This window comes from Aythya ferina, assembly GCF_964211825.1.
Source record: "Aythya ferina genome assembly, chromosome: 3".
In the NCBI taxonomy this organism is placed as follows: Eukaryota; Metazoa; Chordata; class Aves; order Anseriformes; family Anatidae; genus Aythya; species Aythya ferina.
The window spans coordinates 50,736,194-50,762,943 of record NC_140298.1 but is presented as its reverse complement, the minus strand read 5'-3'; the positions used below and the strand labels follow the sequence as shown (position 1 = coordinate 50,762,943).

Here is a 26,750-nt window from a genome sequence, read left to right as displayed (position 1 = left end):
TTTAGTGGAGGACTTGTTAGTGTTAGGTCAGAGGCTGGACTCAATGATCTTGAGGTCTCTTCCAACCTAGACAATTCTGTGATAGATTTTCAAAGTTATAGCTTATACTATGGTAAGCTCCAATTTCACTGAGAACAAGAAAAATGAAGGGAATTCTATGCAAAATAAAATGATGCTAAAGCTAACTAAGCTTAACTTGAACTATACTTCCAGTTAGTTACAGCTTCCAAAATATACATAACTTAACACAAATTTAAACCTTCTAATATACATAAGTAAAGAAGAAAAAAGCTGATTGATGATCTGTGGCTAAGAGTCATTATACAGGAAGACAGCCTCCAAAGCAAAACAATCGCAACCTCAGTCTCAGGAGGGCAGGTTCAACAGAAGGGGAGAAGGGAAAAACACGTAATGGGCAAATCCTTACTAAGACATTTAATATTATCAAGCATGCATTATTAGACTTGCTACAGCCAGAAGATCTGCTGAAGAATGTTTGGTTTTGACCATGCTTAGTCTAGCCAACATGTTTTGAAATGCTAGGGGATCATTCAATGTAAATTTAGCCAGTCAAGTCACAAGCTAGAGGAAAAGCCTGTGGTTGACCTTGTCCAGTCAACATTTTGAGTATTAATTTTAATGTTTGGCACATGGAATCATTTTGTTAATAAACACAGGGCCTCCCATGCCACTGTTGGCTGGAGCCAAAACATATCTGCCAATCATTCTCACCAACCCACGTCCACTTTGAATCACAGAATCACAGAATTTTTCTAGGTTGGAAGAGACCTCAAGGTCATCGAGTCCAACCTCTGACCTAACGCTAGCAGTCCCCACTAAACCATATCCCTAAGCTCTACATCTAAACGTCTTTTGAAGACTTCCAGGGATGGTGACTCCACCACTTCCCTGGGCAGCCTGTTCCAGTGCCTCACAACCCTTTCAGTGAAGAAGTTCTTCCTAACATCTAACCTAAAACTCCCCTGGCTCAACTTAAGCCCATTCCCCCTCATCCTGTCACCAGGCACGTGGGAGAACAGGCCAACCCCCACCTCGCTACAGCCTCCCTTGAGGTACCTAAAAAGAGCGATAAGGTCACCCCTGAGCCTCCTCTTCTCCAGGCTGAACAAGCCCAGCTCCCTCAGCCGCTCCTCGTAGGACTTGTTCTCCAGGCCCCTCACCAGCTTCGTCGCCCTTCTCTGCACCCGCTCAAGCACCTCGATGTCCTTCTTATAGCGAGGGGCCCAAAACTGAACACAGTACTCGAGGTGCGGCCTCACCAGAGCTGAGTACAGGGGGACGATCACCTCCCTAGCCCTGCTGGTCACACTGTTTGTGTCACACTTTGTTCACAAACTTATTCACAAGCATGTTTTGCTTTCAACAGAAAGCCAATGAATATTCAAGAGAAACAAATATAATCAAAGATTTGTTTTCCCCCTTTCAGAATATGTGCTCATCAAATCAAATTTCCAAGTTTCTGTATACAGTTGTCTGCCTGTTTGTCAAACATACAGAAGATCTGACAGCCACACAAAGCATGCATGTTCTCTTCAAGGGGCAGCAAGGAAGAATTGCTTCAGCCACAGGACTCATCTGTTGATCTTACAAAACCAAAAAAAGAAGTGTTAGGTTATGGAATGGTGCAAGGCAAAGTGAAACTGAACAGTCACTTGAGGATCCAGGTGAGGATCACCTACTAATAGATGCTTATGCAAGGAATTTGGAAATACTTCAAAGATAAGGTATTATTCAGGGGAAATAATGGCAAATACAGTTATACTAAAACTTAAAGTAAAAATACAAAGGAAAAAGCATGTTTATGCTGGCTGTGAAGAATAAACATGCTACTTCAGTGTTACAGGTCCCCCCTCCTCAAAGGACTTCCAACAGGAAAATACTTTTAGGACAATATTTAAATAAAAGTGAAGACCCCACACAATCTCATGTGAGCACTTGCATTGCTGAACAAGACTCAGAATGATTTTTCAGGGACTGAGCAGACTTCATATTCTTAGACAGTTTTACTGAATTAAACCATTAGTATGGAAGAACTGCTAGAAATGGTAAACATGTACAGCCATTAGATTAAATGCAGAAAACAGTGGTGCCTGACATTTTGTCCCTGTGATGTACTATTTTATCCTGTACATATTTTAAAGACTGTTTCAGTTCTGAAATATATATATATTTATTTTTTTTTTTTTTTTATAGAAGGCATGATACAAAATACATCCATAAAAGACTTTTCGGGTCCTGAATTATGTTTAAAAGTTTATTTCCTTCCTAATGTTCCACTGGAATGACTTTTTGGCAGAACTAGCTGGAAAGCAGAAAACAGATCTAAACGCAGTTTAACCCATTTGCCTCCCTTCAGAAATTAATACTAATATTTATTTAAAAAAAAAGTTTTCCCAAAGCTACAAGCTACAGATTTATTTTTTTTTTTAAATTTGCTTTTCTTAATTTTCTCTTTGATATTTGTTTCCCTAAGAATGTCAAGGGAAATTACTTGAAAAAAACAGCTGACAACTCCAACCTCTCCCCCCCTCCCCCTTCAGCTGGTTGATGGGATTCTTTATACAACTTCCAATAGCAGTTTTCAGAGGGAAAGATTGCTAGTAGCCCGATTCTGTAGTACACTTTAATGTGCACTATCCAGCACAGTCCTGTACTTTTTTTTTGTCTCAGTAACTGCAGAAACAGAATTAAATATAGAGCATATTTACATGAGAGCTTGATAAATATATATTTCATAACCTGAGATGATCACCAACTATGGTATTGGTTGCAGCTATTGGACCAAGCCCAAAATAATAAAAAAGATTAAAGCTGTCCAGTTTAGTATCATTCTCCACAGTAAAAGTGAAGATGCCTAAGGTTTGAATGAAAAACAAGTGTCAGTACAAGACATGCAACACAGTAAGCCAAGAGATGCTCATGAGGAAAATTATTGGAAACTCAAAAAAAAGAAAACCACCCTTCCTTGCTCTTCAGAAAAGGTATTACCTTTATTGTGGGATATGTAAAATATAATGCTTTGTTTTATACCCACTCCAATTTTTAGAAAACAACCTCCATGGGATTAACACTTCAAACATCTGGCTGTTTCCTTAACCTCAGAAGTATGAAGAAGAAACACTTTCTATTCAAGTAGAACAGCTCATTTGTATAAAACTAACCTTACAGTGTTTATAGACCCTTATATTAGAAAGCCAGTTAATTGCTCAGCATAGCAGTTCTATTAGAGCACAGCAGCTTTATCAGTACCCTGCCCAGCTATATTCATTACTACAGAGTATATGAAAATTATTTCACAGAAAGACTTACAAAGTTCTACAAGTTATTGCAATCCTCCTTCCAACTAACTACTTTTCACATGACAAAGGAGTAAATAACATACAATTTAGAAACCTAATTTTATATGCAAGTGAAACACACCCAGGATTTTGCAGCATTTTACCCTCTACTACAACTCAAAGCGGTGACTTGGAGATTTGGTGGCACTTGTTAGAACTGTTCAACAGAGGGACCTCAACTTTTAAGTGCATCCTTTGGCATTAATTAAAAAGTTAAGCCAGAATCCTACCGTGTAATTTCTATCATACCAAGTATTTATTTTGAAAAAAGAAAAAATGGTTGTAGCTCACACAAAAACAGGTGTCTTTTCTTTCTTATAAATGGTATTAAAGAGAAAAATAGAAGTAGCAGTGGCAAGTTTCTACAGATACTATAAGAACAGATGAATCAGATTGTTGTACTGTAACTATTTAGGGCACTATGACCTTTCTGCCTACTACCTGGGGGAGGTTTGAGTAATTCCTCCAACAAAGATTTACTTTGGACACTTCTGCTGCATCAAAAATTCAAAAGCAAAGATCTCTTCTGAATTGCACCTTCAATGAACTACATTAAATGGGTTGTCTTCAAAGCTGATGTGAATTCTCTGCAGCTTTACTTGTTCTTTGTTGTGTGTTCCCACAACACAGCAAGTTACCAGGAGCAGCACGAGCTCAGGGTTGACACGTGCTGATAAGGAATTCCAATTTGCGACCCGCTGTCAAACTCTGTGCTAGTATTTCAAGTAATAAGAATAATACTAAAACTGCAGTTTGAGGAAGAGAGAACACCCCTCTGCAAGTAATGGAAAGTTTAGGATAACAGATAAGCCATCAGAATTTGACAGAAATTGTATCATCATATCATTCTGTAAATAGTACGTTCATCTGTGGATGTATATGGACTGGCACTTGTAATAATTAATGAAGACTTCTAGAGCATCCATGTAATTTCTACAACAACAAAAAATATCGTATCTTATGACTGTAAATCACTCCATTACATAGGGCCCTATAATTAAAGAGTTCAAGCCACTTAATTTGCAATATTCAAATAAAAGGGAAATCACACAGAATACACGATGGCTAGTGGCAGATGGGTTTTCAAACAATACTTAATTCTACTTAGAGCCACATACACTGAAAAATAACTTCTATATGCATGATTCTCTGCAATTACTTCACACATTTCATGATCATTTCCCTGTTTATTTTCCTAGGGGATTACTTTATACTGCAATACTTTGTACTTCATTTCATTTAAATGAAAGATTTTGAAAAACAGGCCTCTCATCATTAGATTTCCTGCACCAGAATCTTAGTCCTATCAAAGGCTCATTCCTCTTACCTTCCTCCCAAAATAGGAAACTTACTGAAGTACAAAGACACTTTCTTTGCAATACTTCTTCGTTTTGCTAAAATCATTACCAAATGATAATGACATTAATCTCTACATTACACTTGACTAAAAGCAGCCAAAGTAATGAGGAACTCAAAAATATAAAGTATCCGATTGTGTTACTGAAATCCACCAAGGGAACACTGAACATCCACTGGAGAATGTGTATATATGGCATCTAAGTTAGGTGCTGCTTTATCATAGCATATTTATTCATGGCAGTGTAATTAATAACCAGCTGTCAACATCCTGAAATGGTTTTGGAACCACAGGATGTTTAAGTATTTCTAACTTTTTTGTTAATATGCTTCTCTGAACAAGCATACATGTATGTATATATATAAGTTATACACACACACAAACAATCCTTAACTATTGTTATGAATGCCTGAGGAGGATTAAGAAGCTTTCTTGAAATGCATAGACCCAGAGGGTTTCATCTGCTATGTGGGAAGCCAGCACTGCTCGTGGGCTTCTCAGGTTTATATTACATTCATTATCTTCAAGCACTGTGAGGTGTTGACAGTTTTAACTGCCTTCATTGGAACTACAGCCCCTGCAAAACTGACTGCAAGCATGAGTCTGTGATTTACTGCCCATCTGCCAGAAGGCAGAGTCAGCCCTTCTTAAAGGTGTGCCACAGTGCATCCTCACCATTGCTTCTAGGGGAACACGCGTGGGTAGTCAGGGTGAGGAGAAGGGGGAAAGGGGCTGGGAAAACAACTTCCAGCCCTGCTCCCTGGGAGCTTCAGTGTGAACTGCTGTAGTCACCCCCTCCTGGAGATCGCATAGCCTCCCAAACACCAACAACGATCTTATGAGGCTTACACAAAGTTAAAGTTAAGCATAAGACCATGCCTCAACCTGTTCTTCTGGAGCAGTCACCATGAGAATGTGATAAGGTTTCCAAAAGCAGAGTGACAGAGGTGAAATTTAGAGATTCTTTAGTTGATGACATGAAAAAGCTTAGATGATTGTGTTCTTAGTTAGTCCTTTCCATTTTCAATGCCAGTAGAGAGTATAAGCTTTTGTCTATAGACCACATGTATTTTTTCAAACCAGATATATAGAAAGCATGTTTTTGTCATATTACTTTCATTATGCTATTATTGTAAATTTCATTAACAAACCCAACAATTCTAAGGGATGGAAAAAAAGAGAGAAGGTCACACTTAAAGTAATTGTCTGCTGGTACCAATGTGTTAACTATTAGGCTGTTATTAATTGATTTGGTACCATACCAAATCATGCAGTGCAACCACAGAATGGTAGATGCATTCCACAGGATTTCACTTGTGAATCTTTTTAAACTGCCAATTATTTTTTCCCCACCCCCTAAAATTGCATTTACAAATACTGAACTAGAAGGAAACAATGCAAAGGAAGAACCTATCAATGTTTTAATATAATACAAAAATGGTAGCATGCTGTTCCATATAAAAAAAGAAATCTGCTATCCATCTTTGCTAGCGAAGTTCATTGACAAAGAGCAAACTGCAGTATCTTATACCAAAATAGACTGTGAGAGACAAAACTGAGATAACAATGTGGAATAGCTTTAAAGAAATTACAGCAGAGGTCTTAGCTTGCATTGTCATTGTTAAAAAGAAATGCAAAGAAATAAAAACCTTATGTTTGCTCTGTAAAATAACCCTTTGAAATGCCTTCCAGTCCTTTGGAACCTTTCCCTACCCTATCTTGTTATGAGACTGACCTTAGAAGCAAACTCCTACATAAGTTTACACAAGGTAAGTAGCCTGGAAGTCAAAAGAATAAGTCATAGCTGAAGTTAAGCATTCAAGTAACTGATTAAGTGGCACCCAGAAACACAATCCTGCCAAAGCTCATATGTATGCTTAACTTTCCACAAACATAACCCTACTGCCAGGCTGCTCACAGCATGCTCGGGTTGAACATTTACAGAGATCACCAAAATTTTGCTGTATCAAATCTGAAGCTAGGAGCGAAGAGCAATGTTTTACTGAAGAAGCCACAACTATAGAGTTACCTCAGTAACTTAATTTACCACACAAAAATTCATGAAAAGAGGGTCCTCACAACAATTAGACACTGCTGGAAATGGTATCAATGGGTTACATCCATCAGTCAAGAAAAAAAGAGGAAACACCACATTGATTCAGAAGGGTAATGCTTATATCTTAAATAATCAAGATATGGACCAAAATCCACTTTGGTTTATTTTTCAGTAGCAGAGGATACAGAACATGAGGGCAGATGTGGACAAGAGATGACTGAACTAAGACTATTTGAGGCAGAGGTTTTAGCTTGAATTTGGAGAACCAGATGTTCTGCATTCTATAACTGCAAGCAACAGTGAAAGTCAGAAGATCAGTAGGAAGATATATGTGTGTATATACATATTTTTTAAAAAAACATAAATCACCTTTTCCACACCAAATGACTTGTGGGAGAACATGAAAAAAGACGAGTGGCTCAGTCCAGCACCTCATTTATCCCTGCTTTCTGCTCCCAGTAGCAGCAGGGAGAGGAAGCTCTGCTGAGGGAACACACATGGGAATGGCCACTTGCTGCATTTGGTTTCCCTCCCTGTTGTGGAGATAAGCAGTTATGGAGGTTCTTTTTTTTTTTTTTTTTTTAAAATCTGTTTTACATCCATATGCTAAAACTTTTGAGCAGCTTTCATATCACAAGACTTGATGAATTTGCAATCCACTCTGTGAAGCTGTGATCTTCCATAGTGCTTTCCCCCAGCCCTCCAAAATTTCCTCACAGCACTGCTACTCAGATCATTTTTGCCATCCTTCTTGATACCTGGCATAACTACATTGTACCCTATTTTGTGCTCAGTTTGTACTCAAGACACAGGAACAAAGTTTTATTCGGTAGCTAAACAATACTTTCCATTTTATTTTTGGTTCTTTCCCTGGAAGTTCCCAGTATTTTTTTGGCTTCTTTAGTTGCTGCTGCACAATGAATTTAACATGAATGTCAAAGATCCTAAGTTGTAATTAGTATTTCTAGGTTCAGAAACATTTAGTTCTGGTTTGGATTATTTTTCTCCTCAACATACTACTTTCATGTCTGTTTACGCTAAAGCCATCTGCTGCGTTTTTGCCTACTCACTCTGCTTTGTGAAGATCCTCCTGCAGTTCTCCACCATCACCACACCATTTGACTACCTGAACAAAAGCTCAGCATCATCCACCAGTCAGCCTGAGTGGTCTATAGCTTCCAGGCTCCCTTTCCATACAGGCATACATGGGAGACATACAAGCAGTCCGCCATGCACCACAACCATGGATCCCAAATGGGACCTTACTCAGCTCAGTCAGTGGTTCAGTAATCTTGCATTTCACAATGAGTCCATTCAGCACCCTGTGGTGGATGGCATCTGGTCCTGGTGAACCGTTACTACCAAATCTGCTTGGTCTCACATTTTTAAGATATTTACATCAAAATCATCTAGTTTCCTCAGGGGACAGCAGGGTGATTAGTACATGACTTTGAAAGTAGTTAAAAATTTAACTAAGTTGAGACTGATCTAGTGTACTATTTTCCCCTAACACTAAAAAAAAGAAAAAAGTAGAATTTGTGAATGTCACAGAGCAGGGGAGGTTCAACACCACACCAGAGAGTCTCTTTTTAAAGAAAAAAGAGATCTTAAGGATGAATATATGGAAGAGAGACAGCTATAACACTTCACAAAGCCAGACCAGTTTATATCAAAACAGTAGAGGAGGAACATGGGTAAATATGTCAAACTGTAATTAACTGCAAGTGTCAGCAGGACAACACTGCCCATGGGAAAAGCAAATATAATCCTGTGATGGATCAACAAGGTATTTACAACAGAAATATTCAATTTCAGCTGAAATAAATCCAATTTATGCATACCAGACATTTAGTTTAAGGTTGGAAATAACACTTAATCCCACTTAAGTATGACTCTCTTTGATCTTCGCTGGACTCTGAGTATAACCAGTCTTACAGCCTCTTCAAAAAAAAAGTACTGAGACCTCTACCTTTATTAAAAAAAAAAAGAAAAAAAAGAAAAAAGTTTTGCAGAAAAAGACAAATCTCACTTCATACAATAAACCACCCCTCACCCCTGCACTTTTTCCTTCATTCTTTTATGCCATAAAGACCAATATTGTCACTCTACAAAAGACAGCTTTATCTGAATTTAAAAGTTATATTCACGCTGCAGATAATTAGGAATATTAATGATAATTGAGGTATAAGAAAATATAACCTTGCAGATAATTATATTAACCTTGCAGATAATTGTAAGCTAGTGCTTGCAAAGAGCCATGAAAATACAAGCTCTATATATAGCACTACATGCATCCATACAAGCTACCCAGTGCTGTTCTTAGCAACTGCTTTATTTTATTTTTTTTCCTGAAATTTTAGGGGTGGCTGCACAAGGCAGTATTTTTTTTGTTGGAAAATAAACAAAAGTGACACAGGAAAATTGGGTTTTATTCCCAGATCTTCAATTGATCTAACATGCAATTTCAAGCAATTTATTTTACTCTACTATTCATAAAAGTTTCAACACCTGTCAAATGATGTTTATTTCCACTGTAAAGCACATGAAAATTACTGAAGACCACTTCTATATAAATGAGCACTTCTTTTTCAGTTGATGTCATAGGTTCTGTAACTTGTTGACCTAGACACCTACAGATTAAATGAAGAAAAAAGTTAATATATGCAATAATAGAAAGTAGTCCCACAATCTTGAGGGGAATCACTACTGAAATAGCGGTTAATTCTAGTTGGATTTAGTTTTTGCTTTATTGTGCTCAGTTTAAGAAAAGCACTGTTAAAATTTTGTTTATTCCTAAACAACCTATAGCTTTCTTAGAAAAAAAATAATTCTCAAGTCAGCCAAAGGAAATATTAATTTAGGCTTGTAAATATTTTTCTTCAGAAACAACTGCACTGGCTGGAAAAACCAAGCAACTATGAACTGGCTCTTTCTCAACTCCAATGAAAGCCAAGCTACTGGAACATTACATGCTAATTTGAAACCATTGATACTGATCAACAAAGTTGTTTGTTTGTTTTTAAAAAACAAAACAAAAAACAACACACCATCACCATTTGTCAAAAACAAAAGCCAAGAGCAGAACTCAAAGTAGTTTGTAATTATGTTTTCCAGAACTGCTATCTTTCTGTCTCCGGGGAGATATTACTGAGGCTTTGCTTACTTTAAGACATGAACATGAAGGCGGTTTTGTTGATTATTCTATTTTATTTATACTTAGGTTACTTTATCACTGAAAAATATTATGGATAATAGCCCCAAACTTTACATTTAAGTGAGTGAAACAGCTTTGCCTGTGACACGCTTGGAAGCAGGAAGTAAGATGGCAATGTTTGCCAGGTTAAAAAAAAAAAAAAAACAGTAGACAGGAGCAGAAGGCTCCCAGCCAGCTCATCAAGCCATCCTTGCTTCCTGAATGAAGGAAGAAATGGGAAAACTCTCACGTTGGTTCTGGGCACTCCAAACACGATGAAAATTGTGTCACTTGGCACAACAGCAGCATCAGGTCACCCAATGCAAACTATCACATGACAAACCATCAGGCTTCATGTATTAAGAAACATCCAAAAAGGCGACTTCCAGAGGAAAACTTCAGGGCTGCTGAAACAGGCAGGAATAGCTAGGAAAGAAGATCTCCATTTCTCTTTATCAATAATTGGCATAGCTTTGAAGGCAGGCTATTAGCCTAGAAAAGTCTAGTTCTGGTTCTGATATATGTCAGTTTTACCTTTCACTTTCCCCAAGCCTCCCATAGTTCATCTTGCCTCTTCAGATCATAAGAGGAAACAAGTCATTTTAATGTGTTTGTAAAGAAATATAGCACTAGGCACTAGCCTGGTACAAAGATAATTCTCAGTAACACTAGCACAACACCCAGTACTAAATGAGAGATTTTCAGCCTACCACTTCAGGTAAAACGTGTAGACTGAATTGAAGCCTGGATGATATTCCGGAACTCAATATTAACTTCAGCAATTTCCCATTAACTGTCAAGTCAGTTCCAGCTTCTCCTTCCTTCCATCCTCAAAAAAAAAAAATCTGAAAGCTGTTGCTCCTGGGAAAGCAGTAATTGGAAAGCCAATACACATGATGTGCAAAACAATCCTGTGCTGAGGATGGTGCAAGCCTTGTGTACTAATTAATTCTGAAATCCTGGGACTGCACTAGCATAAAAAATAGAAAATGCACATAAACCGACATTACACAATCAAGCGCATATTAAACATAACTTTTTTTTTGCACTTCTGTATTTCCCTGACTCCAGCTCTAAGACTTCAATTGTTGTCGTCTAATTGTTTAAACACAAAAATATGGTGCCTTTTAATTCTCTAATAAAACTGGAACATTTAAGAGTTTGGAAAAAAAAGATAAAAATGCAATGTCCACTTCAGTAAACACTCCTAGTGTCTGTTTTTAAGGCTCAGGAAACAATCTTCACTCCCAAAGTCCTTGTTTTTCACATGAATAGCAATGCTGAGTTCAACCAAGACTGCTATTTAGAAAATTTTATTTTTTTAGTATAGAATTTAACTGCATCCATTTATCTCTGTTACACACCTTCTGCCACCTGTGACATATCATATTTCTCGACTTCATCATCAGAAGATGACTTGTTTCATATGTTTTGTCTTTACGCTGCCGTGCATGCATTCCAATCACTGACATTTTACCAGTGGGAAAAGAATCTTGTGATTTCAAGACACAGAAGGAGACTAATGACAGAGCCCTCAGCAGGACACTGCATCTCCTTGACACCAATCAGAGATTACATTTCCTGCTTTCCACCGTGGCAGAAAAGCACCGGCTGAGTAGTGCTGAGGAGACCCAAGTAGCTTCAAAAAAAACGGAGCCAATCACAACTGCCTACTGGACACAGCAGTCGCAAAGAGCTAGATTAGTATGCAGAGCAGGAAGAAGATGTAAGTTATTTATTAACTCAGTCATCTGCGTGCCTTATTAAGCAACTGGAGAGAAGGCTAAAGAGACAGAATGTAATGAAAAAGTGTTAGAAAGCAAGAAAAAAAAACAAGAACACCTGCCCTCTGATATTATAAAAAACTATAACAATTAATTGGAACAGCTATTCAAGTACCAGTGCTCTTAGGCAAATGATGTATCTGCTCTGCTCTCATCCCCACCCAGATTTCCTAGAGAACTAGGAAGTCCAACAGTCAGCTTCTTTCCTAAGCATGCCATCCTACACAGGAAGGGCAAAGGCCTGAGATCCTCAGCCTGAATAGGAAAACATCATCATCTTGTCTAGACGAATGAAAATCTTGAGAAAATGGCACCACTTTGGTTGGGCTGCACTCCATTGGTGTCAACAGCAAAAAAAAAAAAAAAAAATCTTAAGTTATAATTGGCACATGTAAATGGGAGCATCTATTACTGAAACAATCCAAAGGAGGAAGAATAACATGCAGAGATGCTCTGCACAACACTACAGAAATAAACCAGCCTGAAGGCATGAAGAAAAGCAAAAATTAGCAGCACATCTTGAAATTTCTTTTTGCTATATCTGGAGTAGCTTAAGACTTCCATGCTAATCATCACTTGATATCCCATACAGCAGTGAAGGTCTGACATAATTTCAGAGTTGTAAGAACATAGTAGGAACAGTCCTGCACAAGCTTTGTGTGATTGTTTGTGCTAGTTGCAGTAGAGACCTGGTTTGGTGTGTACCAATGAAGCAAGACAATCAGACAAAAGATCCTATCATCTGTGACAGATTGGAAAAGGATGTAGATGCAATCGGTTACAACAGATCATGATCAAATGAATTTTAGGTTGTCAGAGATAAACAGTCACGTAACACTAAGATCCAAGTTTATTTTATAATAAAATGATATGCAAACCTTAGGGGTAGAAATGAATATGTGGAACATGTAGATGTGCTTTAGAGGACGCAAATTTTCTAAAATAATTCACTCCTATTTGACAAGATTTGGCTATCACTGTTCAAACACAGGCCAAGGATAACAGTATGTTTGTGTGGCAGGCCACGGCTTTATTTAATTCCCATAAGTATGAGGAAAATTGCCCCAAATGCAGCAATGTAACCATAATCAATCACATACTAGGTTTGGTACGGAATGACTATACTGTACTACACCTGTATCAACCTTTTTCATATTCCTTTTTACTCAGCATCATCTCCTTAGTTTCCAAAAAGAGAATAAAGTCATACTGACTCTCCTGGATGGCCTTCATATTCTTTCCTTTGCTCTCTCAAATTCATTAGCTGGCAAATCCTGCAACAGCACCAGCTAATTTTCTGTTTCAAAGTACAAAACTAGGACTTTGAAGATTCTTTTCTAGAAAATGGAAATCTCATTGTCACAAAGGTAAAAAAAGACAGAGCTTAAATAAGTCTGTATATTCAATTAGAATAAGGACTGAAGATTGTCCGCTTTGAAATACATACATACATATATATATATATATATATATATATATTTTACCCTAAGGAATGGTGCTGTTTCTTTCTTGTGAAAAAATAACATTCCATTCTCAGAATGCTGCAGTATCAGATCCCATGTACTTAATCAAAAACACTGTTTCACTAAAATATTTTCAGAAAAAAAATCAACCAGCTCTAGTGTCCAATTAAGTATAACAACAGCTGTTTTAAAAATTTGGAAAAGTCAAGCCACACACTCCTGAAGCTTTAGGATTATGTCAGAGGCAGAAAATTATGTCTAGAGAATGGACAGGGAATCATAATCACAAGATGTAGAATCTAAAGAGCCCATTTATATATCAAGACAAATAAGACTTAGTAGCTCACAACAATATATAATTACCATGCAAAAGAAGAAAAAACACCCCCACAAAGACTTCTCTAGTCCGTATGAGACAAGATATTCTGGTACCTCTCTTCTGCACCTCATTTACATTTGGGACAAAAGAACATTAAAGTTGTGGCCTGTTTTTCCCCCCACTCAGTTAATGTATTTCATCTCTGCTCACTCATGAGATGACCTTGGCAACTAATGATTTACCTCACCTGTTCCAGGAACAAGCTGATTGTAATAAATTACTCTGGCTTTCAACACCACTTCTCCACCCATATGGCCCCTAGTATACACTCATCATTTATCTACAAGGTTTTCTGAAACAAGTAGTGGTGGTGAACCTAGTGCTCCCACAGTAAAATAACATTTCCATTTATTTATGAAAGATGAGATTTTGAGTGAATAATATATGCTCATGGTAAGCTTCAGTACAGAATATGTCCTATGACTGATCAGTCACAAGTGTCTGTGGTTACAAATGAGCATCTAAAATGGCATATTTTTACTTTTAGGCCAATCACTGAAATAAAGCATCTATGACATATGACATCACAGATAAATTACAGCATTACTTTGCAGGAACCAATACACCAAACATTAACGATTTACTACTATCACAAGACAATATTAATCTCACACTTGCAATTATGCAAGTACATGCCAGCTGCTGCCATTTCACAGTCTTTACTGTTCAATTTCACTGTTTTAATAAAAAAAAAAAATTGCAAGTAAACAGAATTGTAACTTTACCACAATTCCTTACCTCTCTTCCAAAGCTTTGCCAAATAAACCTCAATATTTAGGTTGTTGCTCTAATGTGTCTTCATGCTTTGGTACTGCATGCTTATTGAAAGTTTGTACATTGCACAGATAGAGCATTTACAATGCAGTAAGAAGAAAACCTGCAAGGGACTGGTATGAGCTGTCTTGGTGCTCAGACTTCTGCAGATTGTTACATAAACTAATATAAGAACTGATATATATTACAACATTTACTCTAGGACAGTGGAATGAAAATTCTGATTCATTAAGAAACATAAGAAGGTGTAGCTGTGGCTATGTAGAAAATAGTTAAAGAATTAACCCAAAAGCAATTTTCCTGAAGTTCCTGTAAATCTGTCTTGTGACAGTACTATTTATAGAGTATTCTGCCTTTGACAGGATTGGAAATATGAATTTAAATTTGTTTTACTGAATATTGCACATCCTGCTACTACTGCTTTAGAAGACAAAACACACCGGATTCAACTCCACAATGGCTCTACGAGAGTTCTGTATGTTACATCAGGGATGGATTGTGTGCTGCCTGTCCCCTCCCCCCCCAGGTTTTGTGAGCAAACAAAAACCCTAACCCCATATATTTTTAGATATACACACACAGTCAAAGACACATGACAGAACACATGTACTTCTCTCCAGAACAGCACCAGCCTAGTGAAAAGCACCAATCCCTTGGACAGCCTGAGGTCAGCATCAACTCGTGTGGTGATGGCAGTCCTCTCCTACCTGTCTGGCAAGGGTCCTTGCAGCCACAGGGCACAGAGCATCACAGGGTACCACATTAGTCCAAAACCCTCACATGTGCTACCCACAGATATCAGAAAAAGTGAATTCCTACACCAGCAGCAAACTGAGTATCTCCAAATACCTGAAACAGCAATGAATGCAGCAGCTTCCATTGCTGTTGCTCCTCAGTGCCCTGCCCATCGTTCAACGATAACTAACACATTTAAAACAAAAACTTTAAATGATAAATTCCATATAGGTTACAATTTCTGTTGATAAGCTACGCTAACCTATCCCAAACAGCTGCACTCCCACCTCATATGCAGCCACTGTAACTAAATTGAAACTCATGTTTTGTTTTTGTCAAGAGAGCATCTGTACAAATAAAGTTAATGCAATCTTAATTTAAGACTCTAGCAGACGTAAAGATCTCCTTTAGATAGAGATCTAACCCAACAGTACATTCAATCAATTCCATGTCATGCTTTCTTACTTCTGTTATTAATAAGTATTCAGCCCATCCCGGTCTATGTTAATTCAGCCCAGGTACTTCAAATACTCATTCTGAACTCAAACGCTTATCTAAAAGTCCAACTCTTCAGAACAATGAAGCTTTAGCTAATTATGCTAATTAAACTAATTAGGCAGCTCCAGCTAATGCATGTAGCCGCTGCTGGTTTTAGAATATTTCATCTTAAGAGGCTAGCATAGTTCAGCATAACTGAATGCACAGTCACTTTTACAGCAAGGGTTAACAGCCAGCTGTAGTGAGTTGTTTTGCACAGGAAACTGTTGCTGTCTTATGCTCCCACAGAGAGAAAAAAACATTCAGGGGTCTCAACAGTACTTAAATCAAAAACACTCAGCTCTGGGACAGTGGAAATGTAACTTGCACATCTACTTGCCTTGCTGCCCAGGAACCTCTCAACAGGATTTTACAGTCAACAATAAAGTCCAACATGTGACAACGTGTGTATCATCCAATGACATTTAATCTGACAAGTCTGATTTTGCCTTCACACAATCAGATGTCATGGCTGTTACATGGCCAAGGGTCTTCCCTGCCCTACAGACCACAGATTCCTTATTGGAGCTTCACAAGCTAAATGATCAATATGGAGTTAATGGTATATAATACACTTCTGACTTAAACATTCAATCCCTTTTGGAGGGATTTTGTATTATAATGTTAATTATAATGTTAAATGTTAACATTTAATGTTAAATGTTAAAAATGTATTAATACGTCTTCAATGTTAAAAATGTATTAATACGTCTTTGATTTTGTTAACGTGATTACCAGTTGCTGTGGATTACTACTGTCCCTTGAAGGACCAGAGGCCTCAAACAGTATCTATTGTAAGGCTGAGCTCCAAGAAATAGACTGATTTGAAGTCTGACCATTTTGCACTTTGGTAAGCTATTCACAAGTGTAGAATATACCTCTTCCTCATCCTGCTGCATAAAAGCATTTGTTAGGATGACATTCAAAAAACATATATGTTTAAAAAAATATTTGGGTGGATGAGCATAAGGCCAGATAGAATCAGAGTCAGAAAGAGCATCCAAACTGAAATTGACCTATACTATCAACCAGTAGTAATAGAAGGATGAAGGGCCAACATCTTTTAAAAGAAAACCTTGAGACCATATCCTTCAGTAGGAAAAAAGGTACCAAGAAAAAAAAAAATCAGCAAAAAAACAGCATGATAAATGACAGTTATGGTTAAATACAACTAAGAACAGTAGCATTCTGGTGGTCTATTTCATTTTTGCTTACTGTTTATCTTATTTCCTTGTCACTAAGGAAATACCTCTTTTTCCTACATGGGACTGTAGTGACATTTGACAAAGTAATTAAGAGAAGGACGCTCATGATCAGCTGCCTTCGTCCTGTTACCAAACACAGTCAATACACAGTTCATGACTCCAGCAGATGTTCATGTTTTACAGACTTTGTGGGAACTTAAGGTCTTACTTTTTCTGTCCTTCCTGTATGACACAGAAAACCGAGTCTAAACAGAGAAACCACTCAATTATGAGCAGCAAGCATTAACCCATCCAGTGCTATCTGCTATGCAAATCAGAGAATAAACTCTGCCCAACAGACTTATTTTGGCAAGTCCACAGTTACTTTGAAACCAGCAGGTCTGAACTCTTGGCAAATGGAAGAAAAGCTAGTTTGAGCAAAGAACTCTGTTGGGGCTGTTTAATACTCACCCATCACCCACTACTCCTTCCAGTTTATACTTGGCTGAAGTAATCCTCCTTACAACACATGGATCTACAGCACACAAGGATAGAGAGTCACATCTTAAGGAGGCAGGGGAAAACTGACTCAAATAAGCTCTCCTGAATTCCCCCCAGCCCTTATCTTCACCTCTGCTCCACCTCCTCGCTTGGGCCACTTGTCTGTGTATGACCTTGGACTTTCACATGACGCAGGACTAAAGAAAGTCAAAACCAGTCCTCCTCACACAGAGAAGATTTTGCATCTGTGCTTTTGCAAGAGAGGGAGGTAGCACACAGTTTTAAATGTAAAAAGATCCCTCCCCCCCCCCAAAAAAAAAAAAAAAAAAAAAAAAAAACACGACAAACACCTCCATACAAACAGTTTAAACTGATTGTAAGATGAGGGCCTCCTTCTGCTTCAGATTCTACTTTCATTGCTGATTTAGCTAAAGACATCTTCGATTATGCAAACAAGTGATCTGACTGAGCAGCTGTGAGGGTGCACAGGGCACGTGGGCAAACTCCTCCTGGCCTTGATGATCAATCCCTGGATGTCAGAAATTGGCATGCTGTCACCATACCCCGGAGTAATACAACACAAGCTAAAATAGAATACTATCAACTTATTCTGGTGACAATATGGGTCAAAAATAAAAGGGGCACTGTTTCCATGCAAACTTGTAGAGAGAAACCACTCATCCAACAGCTGGGAAACTTCCCTTGTTTCAAGTTTTTCAGTCACTATTTCCAACAAACAGGTATATAATCAGTAACTACACCACTATGTTTTGCATCGTGACTTGACTGCTAATGTACCTAAGCACTATCTTATCTCAGTTTAAATCCAGATTTAATAAGAAGGGGAAGTGCTGTTTATGCTAATGCTTTTGAATGTTCTAGAGAAACATGTTTTGGTTAAAATAGCTTTAATTCTTATAATTACCAAGTGTAAAACCTAATCCATAAATAACATGTCTTAAAGTTGGTAATCTGTTTCCTTGACTTGTTGCATCAAGGTACTAGAAAAGAAGAAATATTGGCAAGAGGAAGAAAATGGATGGAAAGGAGAAGTGTGAACAAAATCCACCACATTCTTACCTTATTCCAAAAGTATTTAAAAATAAATTCTCAAGTAAAATGCCTTCCTTCCCTACATGATTTTTAAATGCTTGTGGTTTCAGTATATTAGCTACCTTTTTAATAATTCATATATATCTAAATATGTGTTTGTGGTACAGGTAGAGGTGAGGAAGAAAATGACATTTACATTACTTGCTAGATAGAAATGAGTCTTGCAGCTATTCTTAAAATTCATGGACTGTAATAGAGACTATAAGAGAAAATACATACACACAGCTTTGGCTGCTCAAAGCTAGCTACTTTATTTTAGTTGTAATTAATTTTCAACAGCAAAAGATACAAAGGGCTACATACGTATTCTTTAACTTACAAGATTCTAATTAATATAACTCCTGTTTTAAATTTACTGTTATCATCTATTAAAGAACAAATAATTGTACAGCTTTCCAACGTGTAGCTCAAGCTTTAAATCACTGACCATAACTAATAAGCAGTGTAATAGCATGAGTGTCTTAACTAAAACCATAGACTGCAATTTTGTTGATTGTAAATCATCATCATTTTTAATGCAAAAGCAACAGCAAATCTCTGTAATTACTGGGTGCATTTTGAATCACTTTTATGATTACTGCTCTATACCCATTAAAAATCCAAAACACTGAATTGCACAGGGTATAAAATTAGAATTATGATACACAACAAGCTATAATTGAAATCCATAAATTTCTGTACTAATGTTCAAGAATTATTTTGTTGCCAAGAATTGCAGCCCTGCAGAATTGACTTTAAAAACATTTACTTTATCTAACAGAGTAGTAGTGGCAGTGATAGCAGTAGTTACTTTGGGGTATTTAAAAAAAAAAGTAAAATATTGAGGATTATATTTAGCATTCCTGCTTGTTTGTTGAACATGTGGCTATCGATGCAAGAAATGCAAGCATTACTTGGCTCCAAATCTCTCTTGCCTGTGCATTTTAACTCTCAGAGGCTTATTGAGAGCTTGCTCATTTTCAGCAGCACATCCGTCCCCACAGTTACATAACAAAAAGTGCATTTCCACCCACACCTGACCAAGCACTTATTTTATAATAATAAAAAAATATATATTTATTTCTGCTAGGCTTGAGGTGTGATAGTCAACCACAACATCACAGTATAGAGATCCTCACAACACATGGCCATCACACAGTCCAATTAATAAACAGCAGTTCTTCAGAGAATGGTATCTGTAGTTTCAGTAGTTGACCACTGTTAACAACAGAGGAGACTTGCAACCTCCCTGCTCTTGTGAGTCACAAGTAAGGGACAGGTTAGGTGGCTTTAAAAAGTGAAGGAAGTCCTAGGGATTAGAAGTGTGAATGCTGAAACCCTGACAAAACAGCAGAAAAACACACAACTGTGAAGAAGAAAGTAACATTTCACTGCGCAAAGTGAATAAAGGTTGCGGTATGACCTGTAAATCTGCTCCTGTGTCAGTCATTCAATTGCTTATACTCATACAGAAGGCTACCCCAAGGCCTCTGTCACTGACTTTATGTCAACTACAACAAACTGTTTTTTTGTTGTTTTGTTTTTTCCCTCCTCACAGTAGCTGTAATAAACAAAAACAAAATAAACACAGCCTACAGAATACCTACCTGCCTGTTGTAAAACCTACAAGACGTCTATGAAAATTTGAGGTCTTGGTGCAAGAAAAACTGCAGAAGAGCATAGACAGCTTCTTAAAAAAGAAAAAAGCCAGTCCACCAGGTTACCCAGAGAAAAAGAAGTCGTTGCAAGAATATGGTAAAATTCCAAACTGTGATTTAAAAAGTGCATTAGCCCTACCCCTAGTGACCCTGAGTTGGGTCAGTGTGTCTGCAGGGAGACACAGAACAGACACATTTATTTTTACATGACGTGCCCAGCAGGGAAAGCGTTTCCTACAGCTTACACTTTTGTAGACTTAACACAGAAGAGATACGTCTGAGGCTTAAGAAATTTAATCATTATTCATCTGTGAATTACATCTCCACATTACTGTTTTTTTCAGCTGTGTCCTGAACTGTAGGATGGGTTTCAGTGTTCAATATGCATCAGGTCCTTGGCCATGGCCAAAACATGCTCAGCACTCCCCAGGAGGGGATTTATGCAAGTGTCTCAAGGCTTTCTTTTGCCTCACTTCTGCACACACACAGATCACTGTAGTACCTATGAAGTCTGCAGTCCCCAGGGGCAGCACAGTTACCCTCGGCTCCCATGTCCAGTAGTCAACTAGCAGCAGAAACAGAGTAGACCCAGGTGTCTGTGCCCTGCGGACATCAGATGCATAGGGACAGACAGGAGAGGGGCTGCTGTACATCAAGAAAGTATGTTCTCCTCTCAAAATCGGTGCTGTAACAGTGATCAAGAGCAGGTATTTGTTTGATAAAGGTAGATGACTTGTCAAGAATAAATTACAACAAATTAACCTAATCTCCTTACATACCAAACAGCAAAACGGAAATAAGTAGATGTCTTACATCTTGACTTCAAGAAGCCTTTCGATACAGTTTCACTGGACATTTGTACTCACAAACTAGGGAAGCACAGTCAAACACAATTAACAACTATAAATATGTTTGCAAAATTATGCCTCCAAACCACATAAGACAAAAATTTGAAGAGTTATAATTGAGAAGCTTTACAGAAGCTGTCCTCAGTAGAACAATAATTATTTTTAGTACCAATTTGGATGATGAAAAGGAGAATATTTTGATAACAGTGGGATATATTCAACTGGTTGGAGCATTAATGCACAGGAGGCCAGGCTTAGAATTTGCAGTGGTCTTAAACTGGAGAGAGCCAAGTTATACAAGCACATTCTTCATCATGGACAACGGCAGGAAAAACACAACTGAACATGTATCGTTATGTACACAAATAATGGGAATAATTGGACTGCATTACTACCTAAAGGCCACAGGGCCTGCTGTAGATCCAAGGCATGAGCCAGCAATGTCATAGCATTACAAAAGGTTAACAGCCAGACAGTGACAAACAAACCCAGTTATAAACTGCAAAGACAAAATAACTGCAAAGACAAAATAACTAGCACTCTGATCAACACCAGCAAGACCCCAGCTGGGACACCTCGTCCAGATCACTTCAGACCCATGAGTGAAAGGGACAGAAGGGGCCAACTTCAAAAAATAAGAACAAGCCTAGAAGAGGGAGATGAATAACGCATTAATCATTACTTTATTAATTAACAAACCATTAATTATCAGAGATTGTTAGGACTTGCAGTACTCTCAATTAACTAAACCTTACCACCATCAGAAAAGAAAAAGGTATTCTCTATGGTCCAAGAAGACATAGCAAGAAGTAAACTAGAATTGTGGTATGGAAGATTTAGGTCGAATACTAAGGAAAAAAATAATCTTAATGCTAAAGACAACTTAACACTAGAAAAGGATTAATAACTAAGATTAAGATCACCAGTAACACAACCTCTGTAAAGTTAGACAACAGAATCACAGAATTTCTAGGTTGGAAGAGAAGTCAAGATCATCGAGTCCAACCTCTACCTAACGCTAACAATCCCCACTAAACCATATCCCTAAGCTCTACATCTAAACGTCTTTTGAAGACTTCCAGGGATGGTGACTCCACCACTTCCCTGGGCAGCCTGTTCCAGTGTCTAACAACCCTTTCAGTGAAGAAGTTCTTCCTAACATCTAACCTAAAACTCCCCTGGCGCAACTTAAGCCCATTCCCCCTCATCCTGTCACCAGGCACGTGGGAGAACAGGCCAACCCCCACCTTGCTACAGCCTCCTTTAAGCTTGTCAATCAGTATTTTTAAAAGCCAGCTAATGCTTGAGAAAAAACCCACATCATTATTTCACCTCTATTCAGAGGCTTAAAACTATTTGGACAAGTATTTCGACAACAAATTACTAAGGGTTGGTACTTCCAATTCAGCAAAGAGAAGAAGGACATTTAACTCACAGCATGGATCTGGTGTAATGTGAGCAAGAAATTATTTTTTAATTTATTTTTTCATAATTTCAGCAATCTCAGTTTAGTCAAACCATAGAAATGTTGAAGGGAAACACAAGGAAAACTGCTGCAATAATTTCACTGCTTTTTCTGCTCTTTAGAGATATACACTTGGTTCAGTTCCATGCAGCAATACCACTTTGTACGGTGGAAGAAAAAAGCTTGCAAAAAACTGCAGGAGTCTTTTTCTAAACATATTCTTCAGCTGCAAGCTGTCTAAACAACATCCAGAGCTGTGATTTAAACATGAACCTATTTAAAAAAAAAAAAAAAAAAAAGTGCTTTTCTCTTCCAACCTCTTGAATTTAAAAGACACTATTTGGAAACCCAAGGTTTAAGTATTCTTTACGCAGAGTTTTGGGAATTCAAAGAAACAAAAACAAAAAACAAACAAAAAAAAAACCAACAACAACAAACAAAACACACACACACCCCCTTAAGAGTGTTATTTCCAATACTTTTTTAGTTCCTATTCCCTCCCCCCCTTTCAATTTCCAGGCAGACAAAGCTGTCTACATGGGCAACAGCAATGGGCTCACAGGGTCTAGGAGCTCATGCATTTATCAGGAAAGAGAGCAGAAACCAGAGATTCCAAAGGAAAAGCAAAGGAGCATGTTGGCAGACAGCCAGTAACTTCTCTGATCATATTATGTTAAATGAAAAAAAAAAAAAAAAAAAAAGGAAATTAGTTACAATGCCTGCCAAATTTCCACCTTCAGGATTGACAGAACATGTAAATAAAGCAATCTCCAAACAAATCCCACCATTTCATCCAAATCAGACAGCGATCTCTGCCTTCGGGTACATAGCTGTAAAATAACATGATACAAATTCTGTCTAAAGACCTTTTTCTCAACCTAGCTGTTCTGATGTTTTCTGTACTACAGCTTATGTTTTCTTTCCAAGTTTAGGTTCTCCATGGCAGTTTAACCCCAGTAAGACAACAACAATCAACATACAGGATTACTCTTAGATGTGCTAAAAGTCCTTCTGAGAGGACTATCGAGCATCACAGCACAACTATCAACTGTTTCTATTTACTACATTCTAAATATTTTCATATACCAAAAAGCTTCTTTCTTACTAATTATATTGTCTATGTCTTTACTTCTGACCAAAGAAATGGAAAGTCAGCCAGGATTTCAGCACACGGTTTGACAGGCTATGGCTTATTTCACACATTTCCAGACCGGAAGAATGGGGAAGGAAGAGAAAGGAGCAAAAGAAGAAGAAAAAAAAAAAAGTAGAAAGAGGTATGTATCAATTTAACATTATATGGATAGTAAAAATACATTTGAAGAGCCACTTAGCTCAAGGCAAGGCAGAGACTAGAAACCATACTGATTATATTTTTGTATTTAGTGGTTTGAAAGACAGACTACAGATCCTGTGCAAAAACCTCTCTCATTTCCTAATACAAATCAACACCAAGAGCTCCACCAGCTTTCACAGCACAGGGCCAGAACCCACATACCCAACCACACCTACTGTACGTGTACTTTTGAAAAATCCTACTGTAGAAAAAGCAAAGCATGTGCAAGACAAATCCAGTGCTGCTGACTGTTTACGAAACATTACAAAAGATCTAAAACTAAAACCCAAACATTCTCTGACAAGCTCTGTTGCACTGAAGCATGCTTATTTGCATTTAATGGCTGCCATACTTTCTCATAGCAGTTATTAATCAAACATCCTGAAGCATCGGTGATTAAGCACACAGCCATCAGACAAAAGGGGACATTAGAAGCTCTTTAGATGAAGAAATCTCTCTCTGACAGTTATAGCTTAGTTATTAACACTTAAGAGCATTGTTTCTTTAGCACTGGCTAAAGCGAGTAGCATTGCAGTGAAGAACTAACATCAAAACTAAGGTTCACTTGTCACTTAGGGCTTAAAAATGAATGTATACAGAACAAGCAATACATTAAGGAACCTTCACACAAACCACATGCCCCTAAAGCCATGCAATATACACGCCACAAGTATTGCTCTGTCTGCTTATTATTCATCATCTCTGTGCTGTAATAGTTGGCAATAGATAATCACTGTTCAAGAATTTATCCAAAATAGTCTACAGAAAAATAGCAAATACTTTAAAAAAAAAAAAAGATTACAACTAAAGAGACAACTTAAGTTCTGGGAATGACTGTATAAAGAAGTAAACATTAGTGAAAACACCTGAACCACTCTGGAAGTTTTTCTTAAAAATACCACCTCTAGAACTGTAGAACAAAATTTAAGTTTCCTTCAGATTAAAATTTGAAAAAAAAACATAATATCACCACTTCAATTAAAAATAGTACATCTTGAAAGTTTAAAATTCAACTCCATATAATATGAAGAAAAAGGACAAAAAAGAAGATTATGATGTTAGGGCACGATAGGATGCTCTAGCTTCATAAAGGATGAAATTGTTTCTGTTCAATTGTACAGTAAATTCAAATTAGAGAAAGAAATCTTTCTGTAATAAATGTGACAAGAGAGGCAAAGCAAGAGAAAAATAAACTCCTGAATTCCGTCACCACCTTTGCCTTGAATTTAGTTGATATTCATTGCAAGAGCGAAGCTATTATTAAAAGGCTAGTGCTCATTTCCTTATCCACATAGGAAGCAGTGTGCTCAGCACAAAGGAATTTCTGCCTTATTTTCCACATCTCGATCAATACTATTAACTATCACATCAGTTTCACCTACTTGAAGATCTATAAAGACACATTCTATAAAAACAATTCATTCCCCTGGACAAATTTAGGCTGCTAGCAAAAACATCATACACCTAGACAGGAAGGATGTACCGCAATCACTTATTTCCTGTTAGACATCATAGAAATTGATTTAATGAAGCTAGTGGTTGCATAGGCAGCTCTTTTTAATATATTTATGTTTAGAATATAAGTTCTCTTTTAAGTACGCTTCCAGTTCTGTGATGAAATAGCCCCTTGGGGCAACACCTGAAGCCTTTACAACTTCCTGCATAGGTGAAGCAATACCCCCTACTAAGGGCTCATAAGAAAACCTCCCAATTTTGTAAGAGACATTTCAAAAAAAATGCACAGCACTCACACTATCACATACTTGCTACAATAAGTTGATATTGTAGCAAGCCTGCTTCATCGAGAGAGTCAGGCTTCCTCTAATTATAATAAACTCTCTCTACTTTCATTGATAGAAGCTTTTCCAAACACATAAAACTTACTTACAGTAACTGGTACTACAGATGATGTAAACTCCCTTAGAAAAACATCCCTAAGTGATTAAGCCCTGGCCAGGGCACTACTCAAGATTTAAAAGCTTAAATGAGCTCAGGCCACCAGCCTGGGAGTGCCCAGAAGCAGGCCAGGCTCAGCTGATGGTCGTTAGCAGTTAAAGCAGTTCCCTTCCTTCCCCAGTCCAGCACTCGTGCTTTTCTGTCAAAAAGAATAAAATCCTTTTTCCAGGAAATGACCCCATCAGGACTCAAAGAAAATGTTCAGGATGAGGGTGGTGAGGCCAGGCTGGATGGGGCTTTGGGCATCCTGGTCTGGTGGGAGGTGTCCCTGCCCATGGCAGGGGTTTGGAATGAGATGGACTTTAAGGTCTCTTCTGACCCAAGCCATCTCTGATTCTAGTACTGAAGGGGTAAACAGTATTTTTCCAACATCACTTCAAACGCTGAGTTGTTGTGACCACAAACATGGGGAACAAAGTCTACTTTTTAGGAGAATTTTGCCTTAACCTTTGCTAGGGTTGCTGATGTTACTTCTTAAAGAGGCGCAGTATGATTAACTTCATATGCATTGTTCTTCATGTTTATTTTTGTTTGGTTTTGACTTTATTGTCAAAGTGACACACATTTTGTTCCTTCTAGTCACTGGCTGCACAAAGTGTGTCCTTCCTGTATGCAATTTTTAGACCCGGAAAGAGAACAACAAGTGGTAGCTTGTCAAACTTTCTCTTGCTCCTTCTATTCTAAAAGTTATAAAGCGTTATTTTTACCACTGTGTAAATATCAAGTGTATGTGAAAATCTTTCCTCTGAAGTATTCTCTTGGCAAAGTCTTGTTTAGAAGTTATCATCGCAAAAGCCTAGTAATTTCTTTCATGTAAAAATAGCAAAGCAGATGAGATGAATGTGACTTTTTTTTCATCTTTCTTGGTATAATTTCAGTCACATTTCCTTTGCTTCTGCTTTTCCCCTTTATTTGAATGTTAACACCTATATAGGATAAAAATGAACGGACCTTCTTGCTTAGTAATTTCCATAGTTCTCTTTGTTAACGCATTAATTTTGTCAGAATGGCATTTTAAAATGAGAATTGTTTGTGAAGTTTGGTCTAAAATAAGAGTGAATGTAGTCTCAGGGCCA

The 26,750-nt window shown here is 37.6% G+C and overlaps 1 protein-coding gene and 1 long non-coding RNA gene across 5 annotated transcripts in view; both read right to left on the bottom strand.

The window, feature by feature from the left end:
• The window catches only part of LOC311433415 (SAM and SH3 domain-containing protein 1-like), a 547,080-nt gene that overhangs the window by 511,691 nt on the left and 8,639 nt on the right, over positions 1 to 26,750 (bottom strand). The gene's annotated exons all lie outside the window — the stretch shown is intronic.
• LOC311433419 lies at positions 1,457 to 25,667 on the bottom strand. The gene is made up of 2 exons (XR_014690745.1): positions 25,607 to 25,667; positions 1,457 to 1,604 (listed from the first exon to the last, which is right to left on the bottom strand). It is a non-coding gene; the product is annotated as an uncharacterized lncRNA (long non-coding RNA).